This window comes from Notolepis coatsorum (genome assembly GCF_963971535.1).
Source record: "Notolepis coatsorum genome assembly, chromosome: 8".
Taxonomy (NCBI): domain Eukaryota; kingdom Metazoa; phylum Chordata; class Actinopteri; order Aulopiformes; family Paralepididae; genus Notolepis; species Notolepis coatsorum.
Genome location: NC_140172.1, coordinates 39,422,819 through 39,440,555, shown reverse-complemented (window position 1 = coordinate 39,440,555; position 17,737 = coordinate 39,422,819). Strand labels below are relative to the sequence as shown.

The following is a 17,737-nucleotide window of genomic DNA, read 5'->3' as shown; positions in this document are numbered from 1 at the left end:
CATGACACTAGAGTTACTGAGGGAGGTGGGGGGAAACATGACACTAGAGTCACTGAGGGAGGTGGGGAAACATGACAATAGAGTTACAGAGGGAGGGGGGGGGAAACATGACACTAGAGTTACAGAGGGAGTGGGTGGGAAACATGACACTAGAGTTACTGAGGGAGGGGGGGAAACATGACACTAGAGTTACAGAGGGAGGGGGGGGAAACATGACACTAGAGTTACTGAGGGAGGTGGGGGGAAACATGACACTAGAGTTACTGAGGGAGGTGGGGGGAAACATGACACTAGAGTTACAGAGGGAGGTGGGGGAAACATGACACTAGAGTTACTGAGGGAGGTGGGGAAACATGACACTAGAGTTACTGAGGGAGGTGGGGGGAAACATGGCACTAGTCACTGAGGGAGGTGGGGGGCAAACATGACACTAGAGTTACTGAGGGAGGTGGGAAAACATGACACTAGAGTCACTGAGGGAGGGGGGGGAAACATGACACTAGAGTTACAGAGGGAGGGGGGGGGAAACATGACACTAGAGTTACAGAGGGAGGTGGGGGGAAACATGACACTAGAGTTACAGAGGGAGGGGGGGGGAAACATGACACTAGTGTTACTGAGGGAGGTGGGGGAAACATGACACTAGAGTTACTGAGGGAGGTGGGGGAAACATGACACTAGAGTTACTGAGGGAGGTGGGGAAACATGACACTAGAGTTACTGAGGGAGGTGGGGAAACATGACACTAGTGTTACTGAGGGAGGTGGGGGAAACATGACACTAGAGTTACAGAGGGAGGGGGGGGAAACATGACACTAGAGTTACTGAGGGAGGTGGGGAAAACATGACACTAGAGTTACTGAGGGAGGTGGGGGAAACATGACACTAGAGTTACTGAGGGAGGTGGGGAAACATGACACTAGAGTCACTGAGGGAGGTGGGGGGAAACATGACACTAGAGTTACTGAGGGAGGTGGGGGGAAACATGACACTAGAGTTACTGAGGGAGGTGGGGGGGAAACATGACACTAGAGTTACTGAGGGAGGTGGGGGGAAACATGACACTAGAGTTACAGAGGGAGGTGGGGGGAAACATGACACTAGAGTTACTGAGGGAGGGGGGGGAAACATGACACTAGAGTTACTGAGGGAGGTGGGGGAAACATGACACTAGAGTTACTGAGGGAGGGGGGGAAACATGACACTAGTGTTACTGAGGGAGGTGGGGGGAAACATGACACTAGAGTTACTGAGGGAGGTGGGGGAAACATGACACTAGAGTTACTGAGGGAGGGGGGGAAACATGACACTAGAGTTACAGAGGGAGGTGGGGAAACATGACACTAGAGTTACTGAGGGAGGTGGGGGAAACATGACACTAGTGTTACTGAGGGAGGTGGGGGGAAACATGACACTAGAGTTACTGAGGGAGGTGGGGGGAAACATGACACTAGAGTTACAGAGGGAGGGGGGGGAAACATGACACTAGAGTTACTGAGGGAGGTGGGGGGAAACATGACACTAGAGTTACTGAGGGAGGTGGGGGGAAACATGACACTAGAGTTACTGAGGGAGGTGGGGGGAAACATGACACTAGAGTTACTGAGGGAGGTGGGGAAACATGACACTAGAGTTACTGAGGGAGGTGGGGGAAACATGACACTAGAGTTACTGAGGGAGGTGGGGGGAAACATGACACTAGAGTTACTGAGGGAGGTGGGGAAACATGACACTAGAGTTACTGAGGGAGGTGGGGGAAACATGACACTAGAGTCACTGAGGGAGGTGGGGGGAAACATGAGACTAGAGTTACAGAGGGAGGTGGGGGAAAACATGACACTAGAGTTACTGAGGGAGGTGGGGGGAAACATGACACTAGAGTTACTGAGGGAGGTGGGGGGAAACATGACACTAGAGTTACTGAGGGAGGTGGGGAAACATGACTCTAGAGTTACTGAGGGAGGTGGGGGAAACATGAGACTAGAGTTACAGAGGGAGGTGGGGGAAACATGACACTAGAGTTACTGAGGGAGGTGGGGAAACATGACACTAGAGTTACTGAGGGAGGTGGGGGAAACATGACACTAGAGTTACTGAGGGAGGTGGGGAAACATGACACTAGAGTTACTGAGGGAGGTGGGGGAAACATGACACTAGAGTTACTGAGGGAGGTGGGGGGGAAACATGACACTAGAGTTACTGAGGGAGGTGGGAAAACATGACACTAGAGTTACTGAGGGAGGGGGGGAAACATGACACTAGAGTTACTGAGGGAGGTGGGGGGAAACATGACACTAGTGTTACTGAGGGAGGTGGGGGGAAACATGACACTAGAGTTACTGAGGGAGGTGGGGAAACATGACACTAGTGTTACTGAGGGAGGTGGGGAAACATGACACTAGAGTTACTGAGGGAGGTGGGGGGAAACATGACACTAGAGTTACTGAGGGAGGTGGGGAAACATGACACTAGAGTTACAGAGGGAGGTGGGGGGAAACATGACACTAGTGTTACTGAGGGAGGTGGGGGAAACATGACACTAGAGTTACTGAGGGAGGGGGGGGAAACATGACACTAGAGTTACTGAGGGAGGTGGGGGAAACATGACACTAGAGTTACTGAGGGAGGTGGGGGGAAACATGACACTAGAGTTACTGAGGGAGGTGGGGGAAACATGACACTAGAGTTACTGAGGGAGGTGGGGGGAAACATGACACTAGAGTTACTGAGGGAGGTGGGGGGAAACATGACACTAGAGTTACTGAGGGAGGTGGGGGAAACATGACACTAGAGTTACTGAGGGAGGTGGGGGGAAACATGACACTAGAGTTACTGAGGGAGGTGGGGGAAACATGACACTAGAGTTACTGAGGGAGGTGGGGGGAAACATGACACTAGAGTTACTGAGGGAGGTGGGGGGAAACATGACACTAGAGTTACTGAGGGAGGGGAGGAAACATGACACTAGAGTTACTGAGGGAGGGGGGAAAACATGACACTAGAGTTACTGAGGGAGGTGGGGGGAAACATGACACTAGAGTTACTGAGGGAGGTGGGGGGAAACATGACACTAGAGTCACTGAGGGAGGGGGGGAAACATGACACTAGAGTTACTGAGGGAGGGGGGGGAAACATGACACTAGAGTTACAGAGGGAGGGGGGGAAACATGACACTAGAGTTACAGAGGGAGGGAGGGGAAACATGACACTAGAGTTACTGAGGGAGGGGGGGAAACATGACACTAGAGTCACTGAGGGAGGTGGGGGGGAAACATGACACTAGAGTTACTGAGGGAGGTGGGGGAAACATGACACTAGAGTCACTGAGGGAGGTGGGGGGGAAACATGACACTAGAGTTACTGAGGGAGGTGGGGAAACATGACACTAGAGTTACTGAGGGAGGTGGGGGAAACATGACACTAGAGTCACTGAGGGAGGTGGGGGGGAAACATGACACTAGAGTTACTGAGGGAGGTGGGGAAACATGACACTAGAGTTACTGAGGGAGGTGGGGAAACATGACACTAGAGTTACTGAGGGAGGGGGGGAAACATGACACTAGAGTTACTGAGGGAGGTGGGGAAACATGACACTAGAGTTACTGAGGGAGGGGGGGAAACATGACACTAGAGTTACTGAGGGAGGGGGGGAAACATGACACTAGAGTTACTGAGGGAGGTGGGGGGAAACATGACACTAGAGTTACTGAGGGAGGGGGGGGAAACATGACACTAGAGTTACTGAGGGAGGGGGGGGAAACATGACACTAGAGTTACTGAGGGAGGTGGGGAAACATGACACTAGAGTTACTGAGGGAGGTGGGGGAAACATGACACTAGAGTTACAGAGGGAGGGGGGGAAACATGACACTAGAGTTACTGAGGGAGGTGGGGGAAACATGACACTAGAGTTACAGAGGGAGGTGGGGGGAAACATGACACTAGAGTTACTGAGGGAGGTGGGAAACATGACACTAGAGTTACTGAGGGAGGTGGGGAAACATGACACTAGAGTTACTGAGGGAGGGGGGGAAACATGACACTAGAGTTACTGAGGGAGGTGGGAAAACATGACACTAGAGTTACTGAGGGAGGTGGGGGAAACATGACACTAGTGTTACTGAGGGAGGTGGGGAAACATGACACTAGAGTTACTGAGGGAGGTGGGGGGAAACATGACACTAGAGTTACTGAGGGAGGTGGGGGGAAACATGAGACTAGAGTTACAGAGGGAGGTGGGGGGAAACATGACACTAGTGTTACAGAGGGAGGTGGGGGAAACATGACACTAGAGTTACTGAGGGAGGGGGAAACATGACACTAGTGTTACAGAGGGAGGGGGAAATATGACACTAGAGTTACAGAGGGAGGTGGGGGGAAACATGACACTAGAGTTACTGAGGGAGGTGGGGGAAACATGACACTAAAGTTACTGAGGGAGGTGGGGGAAACATGACACTAGAGTTACTGAGGCAGGTGGGGGGGAAACATGACACTAGAGTTACTGAGGGAGGTGGGGGAAACATGACACTAGAGTTACTGAGGGAGGGGGGGGGAAACATGACACTAGAGTCACTGAGGGAGGTGGGGGGAAACATGACACTAGAGTTACTGAGGGAGGTGGGGGAAACATGACACTAGAGTTACTGAGGGAGGTGAGGAGGGAATAGCTGGGATGTGGAATGGACGGTTTTCTGTCTTTCTCTTTCTCACCTCTACTGACTCTTCCCGTCCCAGTTTCTCATACTGCCTCCCTGTCTCCTCTCACACTCCCTCCCTACTGTATATTGTTGTAAAGTCGGTTCATTTTACCTTGGTGGTTAAAGAGTAGGTTATTCTACTATACGCCAGGACGTGTGCACGTCAAAGGTTTCTCTGTGACGTCTCCCGTTTCCCTTTTTGTCTATTTGTTTTATAACTGTACAAAATAAGGAGAAAGCCCTCTGTAGTAGTGATTGTACCATGAGGATTTGGATCTCTTAATCACTACTCTCAGAAAGATGAAATTGTAGGGTATATTCAGTCTTTCTCCCATGAGTGTCGATATATTCATGATTGTAACATAATGTGAATAAAGTAGAATAATGATGTCTTAAACGTGTGTCAGGGCGATGATGTGTACAGTAGAGATGATGTGTACAGTAGAGATGTACGGAAACATTGTCCCTGATCACATTTGTTCTCTTTCCTTTTTATAGGTATGAATGAAGTAAGTTTGTTTTATTATTTCTATCCTAACTCAAAGCTTTTATGGAGACCATGGGTGGTTGCATGGGCACACTGTGCACAAGACTAAAGGCCATAGTTCACAAGTTCATCTGTATTAATACTATCCATGAAGATTTGGAATAAATATACATCATAGAGAACTGGCTGCAATCCACTATTATAGCGGTAAATCGTCCTTGACATGTTGAGACATTGTTTCAGAAATATGTCTTGCACATTGTGGGCTTTATTTCTGCCTGCACATGTGGGGAAATTATTCCACAAAACAAAACAAAAATTCTTGAAACAGTGATTTTGTGTACTTGTATTTACTTGCTTTGGACCACTGCAAATGGAAGACATTCTGCAAGACAATGTTTTAATACCCATATGTTCCAGCTCACAGGGAAACATTGGGTAAGAAGCAAATGGTGGATTGAAAATGTGGTTTGCAGAAGTTTCTCAATGCACTAACTTCAGACTATCTGAATAACAGATTGAGCTACCGTGTACAGGTATGTGAACTATTGTTTTATAGGGAATAAATATAGCATCTCTTATAAATATCTGTACTAATTCTCTTGCACCTTGTCATATTGTACTACTAATCATTGGCTGCATGGCAAGCTTGCACGCTGTCCTGTCTTAATCTGTAGTTTTGCTTACAACTAATTATTATTATTATGTGCCCGGCCTAGATCATCAGTATTTTTAAAGGTCGAATATTTAATGTTGTCAAACAGCGATCACTAGGCAAAACATGACAACATGGTACTGCTCTTCGTTTACAGTTTTAGTTTTTGTCTGATGTGTGGATAGGATTTCAGTGGGTATAGGGGGAGGGGTTGCTACTGCTGGCCACACCTCAGGCTCTACCAAGAGAGGTCTGGAGAAATCCACAGTATAATATGTTACTGAACTCCAACCCACACATCAGAGCAAAACAGTAATCAATGTGCAATACCAAGTGGGGCTCTAGAGGTCACCGTTTGATGACATTACAGACTATACATTTATAGGGATATTTCACTTCAGTGGAACTTTCAGCAGTATTTCCTCTTATCTAAGTGTATCTACAAGTGAGCTAGTGACCACTGTTGTTCCTGTCGTCAACACCACCACTCCAAGGTGACATTTACTCTGCTTTTATTTTTCAAAGGTAATACATTTGTAAAGACACATCAAATACCCAAACAAATATCTACCTGTAAAGTAGTTTGTTTACATTTCAGAAGTATGATATATAGACTAGGTTCCCAAAATGAATGGAAGTGAATGAAGAGCCCGACACCTGTGGAAATTTGATTTGATTAGGGATCCCCATTAGCTGGTGCGATAGCAACCAGCTAGTCTTCCTGGGGTCCACACACAAAAAAACATACAAAAACAATCACTATTGCAAAAACAAAATTATTAAAAGTCAGTACACACAATGCATAATGAAACTACTGTAACAATTAAGATAGCTAAAATTACATTAGTGTAAAACAAAAACAAAAAAATACTTTACAGTGTTAAAAACAATTTAAGATTCTTTTTAAAAGTGAATCTACTGTAAATGCAGCAGAGGTTCCGAGGCAGGCTATTCCAAAGAGTTAATGCTCTAAAAATAAAAGATCTCCCCAAAGCGCTGGTTCTAGGACCTGGCAATTCAAGCTGCCCACTACTGGAACCTCTAGTGTAATGCTTGTGCACAGTATTACTAAAAACAATCTGATTATGTATAAAAACAGGAGTTTTACTGCTCATGACCAACTTGAACAGCACAAGTTAAGACAATCTATTTTCAACGTTAAGCCAAGAGAGGCGGGCATGCATACGGCTCACATTAGACCTTAGTGAGCAGCCCAGTACCAACCGTGCTGCCCTGTTCTGGACCACCTGGAGCTTCCTGAGGTCACCACTGGCAGCAGATGACCACATCGCAGAGCAATAGTCAAGATGACATAAAAGGGGACGGGCAACAAAAGAAGCACATTTCCTGGAAATACCAATTGCTCTTCCCATTTTTAAAACAATATAATTAATATGCTGAGACCAAGACAGAGTGCAATCCAGCATCACTCCAAGGAGTTTAGTACTTTCAACTTGTTGAACTGCTGAATTACACAAGTTTAAATGAAGCTTTGGATTTGTAGATAACCTGTGCCTTGTTCCCAGCACTACATTTAGTCTTGGAGATATTAAGGACAAGTCTATTACATACTACCCAGTCATGCACAACTTTAAGTTTTCTACTCAAAACTTCATTAAGTACATTGCATGATGGTGCAGCGTAATACAATGTTGAATCATCTGCATAAAGAACTGTTGTAGCACATTTGGTAGCCCAAGATAGGTCATTAGTAAATACAGAGAAGAGCAAAGGTCCTAGGCAACTTCCTTGCGGCACGCCACACTCTAGACCTCTGCTACTGGACAGGCTGCCATTTAGATACACCTTCAATGGTGGTGTTGACCGCAGACAGCAGTGGTCGCTAGCTTACTTGTAGATGCACTTAGATGGAGGTAAGACTGCTGAATTTTGCCATTATGTACTAAAGTGAAATATTGCTTTAAGTTAACTTTTTTTTTTTTTTGTAATGTTTTAGAAATAATGCCTTCCCAGACATGGATTAAGAGTCTTAAGACTTAGCCTTACCTTCAAAGAAAACGATATCAGTTAGATCCTGTCAAAACACAAAATGTAACGCCAGAGACACACAGTACGCTGAAGCGCTGTGAAGTGTTAATTCTGGAGTGAGCAGGAGCCTGGCTGTTCACACCAGAAGCCTTGTCTTCGCTGCAGTCAACAAGAGATTCTGCTCCTCTGCTCCAATCGCATGTAGAGGCGCTCGCGGAGAAAATAGACCAGACACCGACACTATCGCTGAAGATCGCGAGCTGGCTGTGGAGCTCCGCGCCGTGGCGCAGCCGGTCTGAACGGTACAATCGGTTAACATGAAAGGAAACTGGCTGCTCTTTCCGGCGCTTCGGCATCTGGTGTGTCCCCAGCGTTAGTCTTTGTTAGTCTAGGAAAAAGAATTATTGCAATCAATGGAACATAAAGGTGCGCCAACTAAGATTTCATTTATTTGAGATTTGGATTATTTGAATGAGGACCATGTAGACTCAACCTCACCCACAATTTTGTTGAATAAGCACTTCGCTGCTGTCGGGACAAAACCTCATAACTCCAAAAACCCAACTTTTCAGCAGATGAAAAAAACGAACACAGATTTGAGGGTGAATAGAGTTAGGAGGTTTAGACAGATGATCGGTTTAATGCTTTCCCATTGTTTAAACTTTGTTAAACCCACACACATATGGAGGATGATCTACGGAGTTGATTTATATAAAATATATATAAAAAAAAAAAAATGGAGTTATGAGGTTTTTTGTCCCGACAGCAGCGACTTGGTGGTTGAGTCTATATGGTCCTCAGTCGACACCATCCAGCAATGAGGCCTATATAGACTCGACCACTAAATTATTATAAAATTTTATTACATGCTTATTCTGCAAAATTGTGTGTGGTTGAGCCTATATGGTCCTCATTCAAATAATCCATATCTTAGTGCATCTATAAGCCTCCCTCACCTCTCCGATTGTCCTCTTATTGTGTGTGGCATATAGTAGGTGGACGCCTTTTGGCTTAAAGCAACTGATGAATTCATATGCAGACCTATAACAATCCCATGAACACATAGAAATTGATAACCGAGGCACCCATTTGCTCCTTTATCCACAGCCTGGGATGGCAGAACCAGGAGGTGCTCATGAGAGCTGCATTGACCACTAAGAACTCAGGAATAGCAATTTGAAGATGACAAGTGAAAATATATATTTTTAATTGTGCCCATGTGACAATGCACTATATATTGTCCCCCATGGCACACTAGACTGACGTCGGGGGGGGGGGGGGGGGGGGCAGTTTGGGGAGTAAATGGTGTTTGTTCCCAATTTACAACTTTGGGACAAATCAGACGGATGGAAATCATGCCAAAGACTATTAAGTCCCAGAAATAATAAAGACCTCTTAACACATTGACGACCGGCCCTCGCCATCTAATATGTGGCTGGAGGACAACGCTTTGTAAACAAACCAATGTACTTTTGGATAGCTATATATATACTTTATAGTATTGCTATCTGTCCATTCTCATTGTCACTTGAGTGCATAAACCGTGCCTTCATAATGGCTTAAAGAAAATAAAAATCCATCGGTTGGTTGTCATTTTATAGCGTCGTGAATATAAGCTTTATCGCAGTTTTTGTCTCGTATTTTTTCTGGAAAGCTATTTATAGGGCTAAAGGCTACTCACGTTATATCGAACGGCATTTCTGTTGTATATATACGAATGAAATAAAACAAACTGCTTAGCATCCGGACTATTACAGATCATCTATGGATGAAATGGGGGCGGCGGGGGACGCTGATTAGTATTATTGATTAGCAATAAAGTGTGCGTTCAAGTAGCCACATTCACTGATCGATCGCTTGCGTTTTACAACAATGTCCAATCCGGCTATAATTTAGGTTAATAATGTCTTACCGTCAGCCCATGTGATCGCCGGCAGCATTTCCCCATTATTCATCGGCATCTGGTAGATCGATATGTCCATTGGCTGATCATAAATCCCATTATTCCAGGCTGAAATCTGCGCTTCAAACAGTGATCAACGGTGGAGGATGGTCGCTTGGGATCCAGACTCATATGAAGCGCCCATAGACTGTAAAAAAAAAATTATCCACTCGCCCACAATGATACTGCAGTGGAGCGATGGCGCCCCTAAGAGGATCTGGCCGGTATTGCATGTCACCGATTTCAAGGAGGCGGGTAAATCTGCAGAGTCGATCGGGGATCTTGATCCATTTATTAATATGGAATAAAACAATAACAACTTGCCACAAGTTAACTTGTGGCTCTGGTCCTCAACGCATGGCACCGAAACCCGAGTTAACTCGTGGTTGGGCGCCAAAGTGTTAATATCGGCGGCTAAGTGGCGCAGTGGGCAAGGCGCTCGCCACCAGTGCAGGAGATGCTGGGTTCGAGCCCAGCTCTCGGCATTGCTACCAGCTTGGCTGGTCGTTCATACTAACACAATTGGCAGTGTTAGGGGTGGGAAAGCTGGTGGGTGGGTCCTGGTCGTTGTAAACAGCGACTCCTACAGTTCGGTCGGGGCGCCTGCTCAGCGAGGAAAGGATCTAAGGGGGGTAGTGTGATCCTTCCACACGTTACACCTCTCAGTGAGAGTCCGCGCTGCCAGGTGAAAATAAGCGGTTGATTGGCTACACGTGTGTCGGAGGAAGCATGTGATAGCCTCCACTCTCCCAGACCGACCATAGGGGGTAGGTGCGCAGCGACCAGGAAGGGGATTGGGAATTGGCATAACGACTAACATTGGGATGAGAGAAAAACGGAGGGAAAAGGAGGAGGAAAAAGATTTAAAAAAAAAAAAAAAAAAAACTCTTAGTATCAAGTCAAGTCAAGTATCGTGTCAGCTGGAGATTCATAAGTGTAATATTAAATGTCCAGGTAGGAAAATGGGGAAATCTCCTGCAGCTGAATGGGGAAATTACATTGCGGAAGAAGGAGCAAACCTGAAAACGGATCAAACATAACTTCTAAATAGAGCTAACAGTTGATGGCGGCCTGTGTTGGAAAGCAATTGCTTGACATAACTAGATGCATTAACCATCTGTATCTGCAGCCCGTTTCATGCTAGATAGTCAGTGAAAGGACAAAATTGCACCCCGAAACTTAACAGGTTTGTCTAAATGGTCCTCCTCATTGCAGGCCCATCAAACCATTAAATCACGTTCATATTCTACGTTATATGTATGTGGCTGAGTCTATTCTTGTCAATTGAGTATCTTTACAAAATGGCACCATAACATTAAAGTGAATGGGTTCCTCTTTGTTCTCCATCCCACCCGTGTGGGTGCTCTGACTGCCAATTGCTATTAGTGGTCACATGCAAGCCATGGAAATCATGGGAGTGTCGACACGCCACATCCTCTTAGGGTCACATCAGGTGTCCAACAGTCATCAAATGCATGTATAATAATATTCATATTCACACGCCGGCCGGCCATTTTGCTCTTATGTCATGCTCATGTTGGGCTTTCTTTCCATCCTGTTCCCACCTAGGGTAGAAAGAAATCCCAACCTGAGCATGACATAAGAGCAAAATGGCTGCCATCTGAATATGGTCAATCAAATTTGTCCAGACTGAAGACCAAAGACCAGATTCAAGTGTCATCAAGAGACACATGTCCTGAAGACACTCCATAGACTCACGGCAGCATGACCCCCTCCCCCCCCCCCCCTTGTTTTTCTCAAATTCTTGTTTCTCTTCAAATCTTTTTGAGAACATTATTTGTATCATTTAATTATGGTCAACTCTGCTCACATTTAATAATTCAGACCAGCTGAATTAAGTGGAACCATATAAACCAAGCTACCTTGATAGTTGAGAGCATTAGGCAAAATTCTTCTGGAGCTCAATTACATTTCTAAATTAAAAAAACAAGTCAAAATGACCTCCTTGGCCATTGAAGTGTTTATCAAGTGTATCAATTAACAAGATTATTTGTCAAGTTTTCTTTTGCAAATAATTATTCCATATTTGATCATTGTTCCTCATGTCTGTCTCTCTCTCTCTCCCTCCCTCTCCCTGAAAGACTGCACAGACTGCTGGAGCTGTCCCATGTGCTTTTTTTTTCTACAACATCATGTCGTGTTAAAACTGGTGGAGATGTAAGAATTAATTATATAGAAATGTCCTATTTTTCCTGAACCAGAACCAAGAGATCAGATGCATCATATATAAATTGTCCATGTTTTCTTTGTTATTTTATCATGCACAATTTCAAATTTTATCATGCATTTCAAATTTAGCAATCAACATAAACACACTTTATTCCATACTTTTTGTCATTTCATCCTAGCCGAAATCAATGTTATTGTATTCCCCCCCCCCTTTTTTTACAATGAATATAACTTTATTATGAATGTTTTTTAAGTTCTTTCAATGTCAGAAATCCTCATTCCCTGCTTTCAGTAGTTTCCTTTTGCTAAGAGATTTGTTATTGATGATACCTTCCAAAGTCGAGCGACATGTAGCATCATCAAAAAGACACTATAAAATGGCATTTCATCTATCTGAACATGTTATCATGAAAATCAATCTTAATTGTATGTTGGTGTTTTTTTTTTTTTTTTTTTTTACTTTTTTTTTAACCCCTTTGTCTTTATTTGTGTGACATTAAATCAGCTATTGGGAATGTTAAAGTCAGGTAAATATCCATATCTAAGCACTGTGACAAAAAGAGGTTCATATTCATTGTTTGAATTCATCAATTCAGTATCATGTTTATTGACCGGAAATATAGCTTGTTCTACCCTTATTTTCAATTGTTTTGTTTATATCAATATTATGGTGTAGCCTATTACTACGTGTAATAATGGCAATTTCTCTCTGGAGGAAGAGGAATTTACTTGTTTCTATCCACCAATAAAATTCCCTGCTGCCTGCTGTGTCATGTCACATGCTCTTTCAATTTCCGATGTCCCAACGAGTTTGTCCATATAGGTCAAATCAACCCAAAATCGATGACGCCTAATGCATACTATATGTCTGCTTGTTTCGGGTAGTATATAAATGAATTATTGCAGTTGCCACAGAGAGTGCATTCAAAGTTTAAAATAATAAATAATAATATAAACTAATTGTTAAAGGTGCACTAGTTTTGGGAGAGTCAGAAGTGAGGTCCCTGGAACACTGGTTGAAGCTAGAAATCTACCTGAAAATGTATCGTTCACTGTTATTTACAAAGTCGGGGTCTGCAATTTTGTTTACAAATATATTCCAGGCCTCAAAATTATTTAGTTTTGACTTATGACATAATGTGCTGTCGAATAACTCTTAGAATGGCATGTATAGTAAATATAATTTTTGTAAACTGATTGCAAGGTCTGAAATACTTCTCTGAAACAGCGTAGTGCACCTTAACAGTTCCTTTCGAGAACCATATATCTACGTTGTTTTCAATGGAAGGCATCTTTAGAATCTTTAGAGTAGAAGGAACTAGTTGCCAATACACTGGATGTGATGGAATTACTAAGGTGAGTGAGGACATACTGTGCATAGGTACAGAGTGTAGATGTAATCATCCCTTCTGCCATACACTAAGGTGAGCAAGTGGGTACATATACCACGTAGGTAGCGAGTGTAGATGTAATCCCCTCTGCCATACACTAAGGTGAGCAAGTGGGTACATATACCACGTAGGTAGCGAGTGTAGATGTAATCCCTTCTGACATACACTAAGGTGAGCGAGTGAGTACATATACCACGTAGGTAGCGAGTGTAGATGTAATCCCCTCTGCCATACACTAAGGTGAGCAAGTGGGTACATATACCACGTAGGTAGCGAGTGTAGATGTAATCCCTTCTGACATACACTAAGGTGAGCGAGTGAGTACATATACCACGTAGGTACCGAGTGTAGATGTAATCGGGAAAGAGACCAGTTTCATTTAGTTATGACACCTGCTAAACTGGCCATAGACTGACCTCACCCACACTAATATCGAATTGCCAAAGCATCATTTTTACAACCCAGGCCTCTGACTCGTCAAAAATAATCATGAACTTGTGATTAGCATAATATAATTAATTATGTTAAAGCTGGCTCTACAGCTAAACAAAATCCCTGGAATCCTAAGCTTTCAAATGAACCCTGCATGTTTGACCTGAACATGATACCTAAACCTAGGGCACGACCATATGGACCTATTGTCTCTATGTGTTGAGACTGGCAATATCTGTGACTTTTCTTTCTGTCATTGACCAGTAAAATGTTGCATGTGAAAATAACAGCAAAGGTTTTTGTGTAGGTCTGCACTCTACTTAATGCCTGCTTCTAGTTTGGCATGGGGCCGGACCTATACCTGCAAAGTTTGGTGCATTTTCATGCAAGATAAGGCAGTTTTAGTAAGCTTCAGAATAATAACATTGTCACATACAAGAGGTAGCCCTAATTATGTTCTGTGCTTAAAAAGAAACAGCAGCAATCTGCTATTGACCTTTTCAGGTTCCAGTGTTTTGGAATATTTTCTCATATTCTAAAACTGTTCCAGTGGAATGTTTGATGTGTTGAAGGAAACCGCTAAGACTACGGTTTATGTCCTGTTGCAGTGCAATATCAACAGCTGACAGAAAATGTAATATAGTCCATTCTTGAATGCAAGTTTAGTTTGTTTTTGTTGTCAAGTTTAAACATGTATAGCTTTCAATGTTTACATTAATTCATTGTGACATCATTAGACAATTCAGATCTTGAAGGGCTAGATGTTTATAATCAAAAAGGTAATTTAAAGTCATTCAATCGCCCCAGACATTAGAAAATGTAATTGTATGCTCAACACTCAGTTGAGGTGATTTACTTTTAACCAAATTATATGAAATGGATGAAAACCATAAAGATAATGTGAAAACTGCCAAGTGGAATCACTGTAAATTATGTTATTGCAGTGCAACTGGTTAAAGCACTTTTTATGATAAGTTAATATCAGACTTGCCATGTTACCTGTAAAATGTTAACTTTTTATTAAAACATCATACACATATGAATAAACAAGTAAAGTACAAGGAAATGTGGAGGTATTCAAGGGAACATGAAAACATAGTAAACAATGTGATTTACATGAATCTAGTCCTAGGTTTCTAGTCTAGGTTTCATCAGAGTTTAAAAAAAATTAAATGACTTCCTGAGAAATACATACGATTTTCATGAACGTGTGCATCACAAAAACAATAAATAATCATGTGGGATCATAGCCAGTTTTCAGTAATCGAGGAGCATTTATTTACAAGTCCATGATAAGGGTTTCTTCAATCAACGGTTGGGCCCTGGGAGTAGGCTGAGCTGCCTCGTGCCTGAGCTCCACAGTTGCCTCCAGGCATTCCTCCCTGATACCACTTGGTGATGATGGATTCTCCAGCTCTTTCAGTTGGTGTTGGTGCTCCTCTTTATCAGCTAACTGGTTGTTCTCCAGCCAGACTATGGCCTGATCACACTTCTCAATGACCTTCTGGTCCTCCTCACTGATTTGACCCTTCATGTTCTCATCCTGTACGCTGCTCTTCATGTTGAAGGCGTAGGATTCCAGGGAGTTCTTGGCAGCTATGTGGGGGGATGGTGGTGTTGCGTTTAATCAGGGCTGTCATGACTCCTCCGGCAGTCTCAATACCGAGGGACAGAGGAGCCACATCCAGCAGCAACAGGTCCTGAACATTCCCTGAGGTGTCGCCTGTGAGAATAGCAGCCTGGGCGGCAGCACCGTAGGCCACCGCTTCATCTGGGTTGATGCTCTTGTTCAGCTCCCTGCCGTTGAAGAAATCCTGCAGGAGTTTCTGGATTTTTGGAATTCGAGTTGAGCCCCCAACCAGGACAATGTCATGGATCTGCGCCTTGTCCATTTTGGCATCCCTCATAGCTTTCTCCACAGGTTATATAATGTTCCCCGGAAGAGGTCAGAGCACATCTCCTCAAAGCGAGCCCTGGTGATGGAAGTGTAGAAGTCAGTGCCCTCAAACAGAGAATCAATCTCAATGCTGGCCTGGGAGCTGGAGGACAAGGTCCTCTTGGCCCTCTCACAAGCTGTACGCAGCCTCCTCAAGGCTCTCTTGTTGTGGCTGATGTCCTTCTTGAATTTCCTCTTGAACTCCTCCACAAAGTGGTTGACCATGCGGTTGTCAAAGTCCTCTCCACCCAGGTGAGTGTCCCCAGCTGTGGCCTTCACCTCAAAGATACCGTCCTCAATCGTCAGAACAGAAATGTCAAAGGTGCCCCCACCCAGGTCAAAGATCAGGATGTTGCGTTCTTCTGACTTGCCTTTGTCCAGACCGTAAGCTATGGCAGCTGCTGTTGGCTCGTTGATTATCCTCAGTACATTCAGCCCTGCAATTACACCTGCGTCCTTAGTGGCCTGCCTCTGGGAGTCGTTGAAGTGAGCTGGAACTGTGACGACTGCGTTGGACACCTTCTGCCCGAGGTAGTCCTCTGCAATCTCTTTCATCTTTACCAGGATCATAGAAGTGATCTCCTCAGGGTAGAAGGATTTCTTCTCCCCCTTGTATTCCACCTCAACTTTGGGCTTTCCTCCATCGCTCACCACCTTAAAGGGCCAATGCTTCATGTCGGACTGCACCACTGGCTCATCAAACCTTCGGCCAATCAGTCGCTTGGCATCAAACACTGTTGGTGGGGTTCATAGCCACCTGGTGCTCCAATGAGCCTCTCAGTGTCTGTAAAGGCCACATAGCTGGGGGTGGTCCTGTTGCCCTGGTCGTTGGCAATGATTTCTACCTTTCCATGCTGGAAAACCCCCACACAGGAGTAGGTGGTGCCTAGGTCAATGCCAATAGCTACACCTTTAGCTCCAGACATATTGGCTGTTTACAGTTTGCTGCCTGAAGATAAAAATACAAGAATACATGATTCAGAAATAATCCAACAAACTGATACTACTTCAGATATGTTTTCCAGTTAAATATACTGTACCGCCTTGGCTGTTAATGTAAAGCATACCGTACATAAGACATTACCACTTGAGCATAGCTGTCAACACTATTTGCATTAAAATATAATTTAGATTTTCCTGTTAAATGAAACATTGCCATTAAGCGCCATTTACTATACAGCTGGATATTCCGATCCACGTGAACACCACTGTGCGTGGGTCTCTATAGAGTCAGTCGTATGATGATTGCAAATTGGATATGCCAACTTCAAGTGACTACAATAGAGAGCAGAATCGCACAGTCAACAAGGTTTGTGAGGGAACATGGTGTAAGAGTGGGATGATTTGAGGATTGGAATTGGATGTGGTGAGTTTTTGGAGAAAAGTGGCAGATTAAGTGCCTCCAGCCGCGGCTTGAAGTTGCCACGACTGATTTTCAATCATTATATCCACAACTCTGTATATAGTCCCAAGTTTCAAGTTTGCTTTTATTTTTATTTTTTTTAACAAATGTTTTTTATTTTCCCTTTTTTAACATGAAACTAGACAAAAAATACAGTAACAGTAATAATCAATGATAAATCACAGGACAATGACAGCAATAATGACAGTCCAGTAATTAAGTCAAAATGAATGTAGTTTAAAAGACATAAAAATAATAAATACAATACATGTGCTCTTCCTCGCTCTTTCCACCCCCCCTCAGGACCCCCACTTGGACTATACATCCACTATTTCATTTAACATCAGAAAATTACAAGTTTATATGCTTCCCTTTATCTTCTCCACCACAGCTACCCAGACTGCTATGCTGGCTTCATTAACACAAAAAATTCGTGCAGTGGATATCTCTAGATAAATCACATCGAGATAGGTAAGAACCCATACCTTCTGGCACATTTTATCCGGTTGAATCCAGCGTGACGCTATCAACTTTTTGGCAGCCGTAAGACCGGCCAAAATGTGTCTCTTTACATGTACAGAGGTCGATAACTGAGAAACATCATTCAACAACA

The 17,737-nt window shown here is 43.9% G+C and overlaps 1 pseudogene across 1 annotated transcript; it reads right to left on the bottom strand.

Annotated features, from left to right (window-relative positions):
• Positions 1-15,324: 15,324 nt before the first annotated feature.
• On the bottom strand, positions 15,325-16,648 carry LOC311233410 (heat shock 70 kDa protein 1-like; annotated as a pseudogene). The gene has a single exon. The product of its transcript is annotated as a heat shock 70 kDa protein 1-like (transcript).
• Between the last annotated feature and the right edge of the window lie 1,089 nt (positions 16,649-17,737).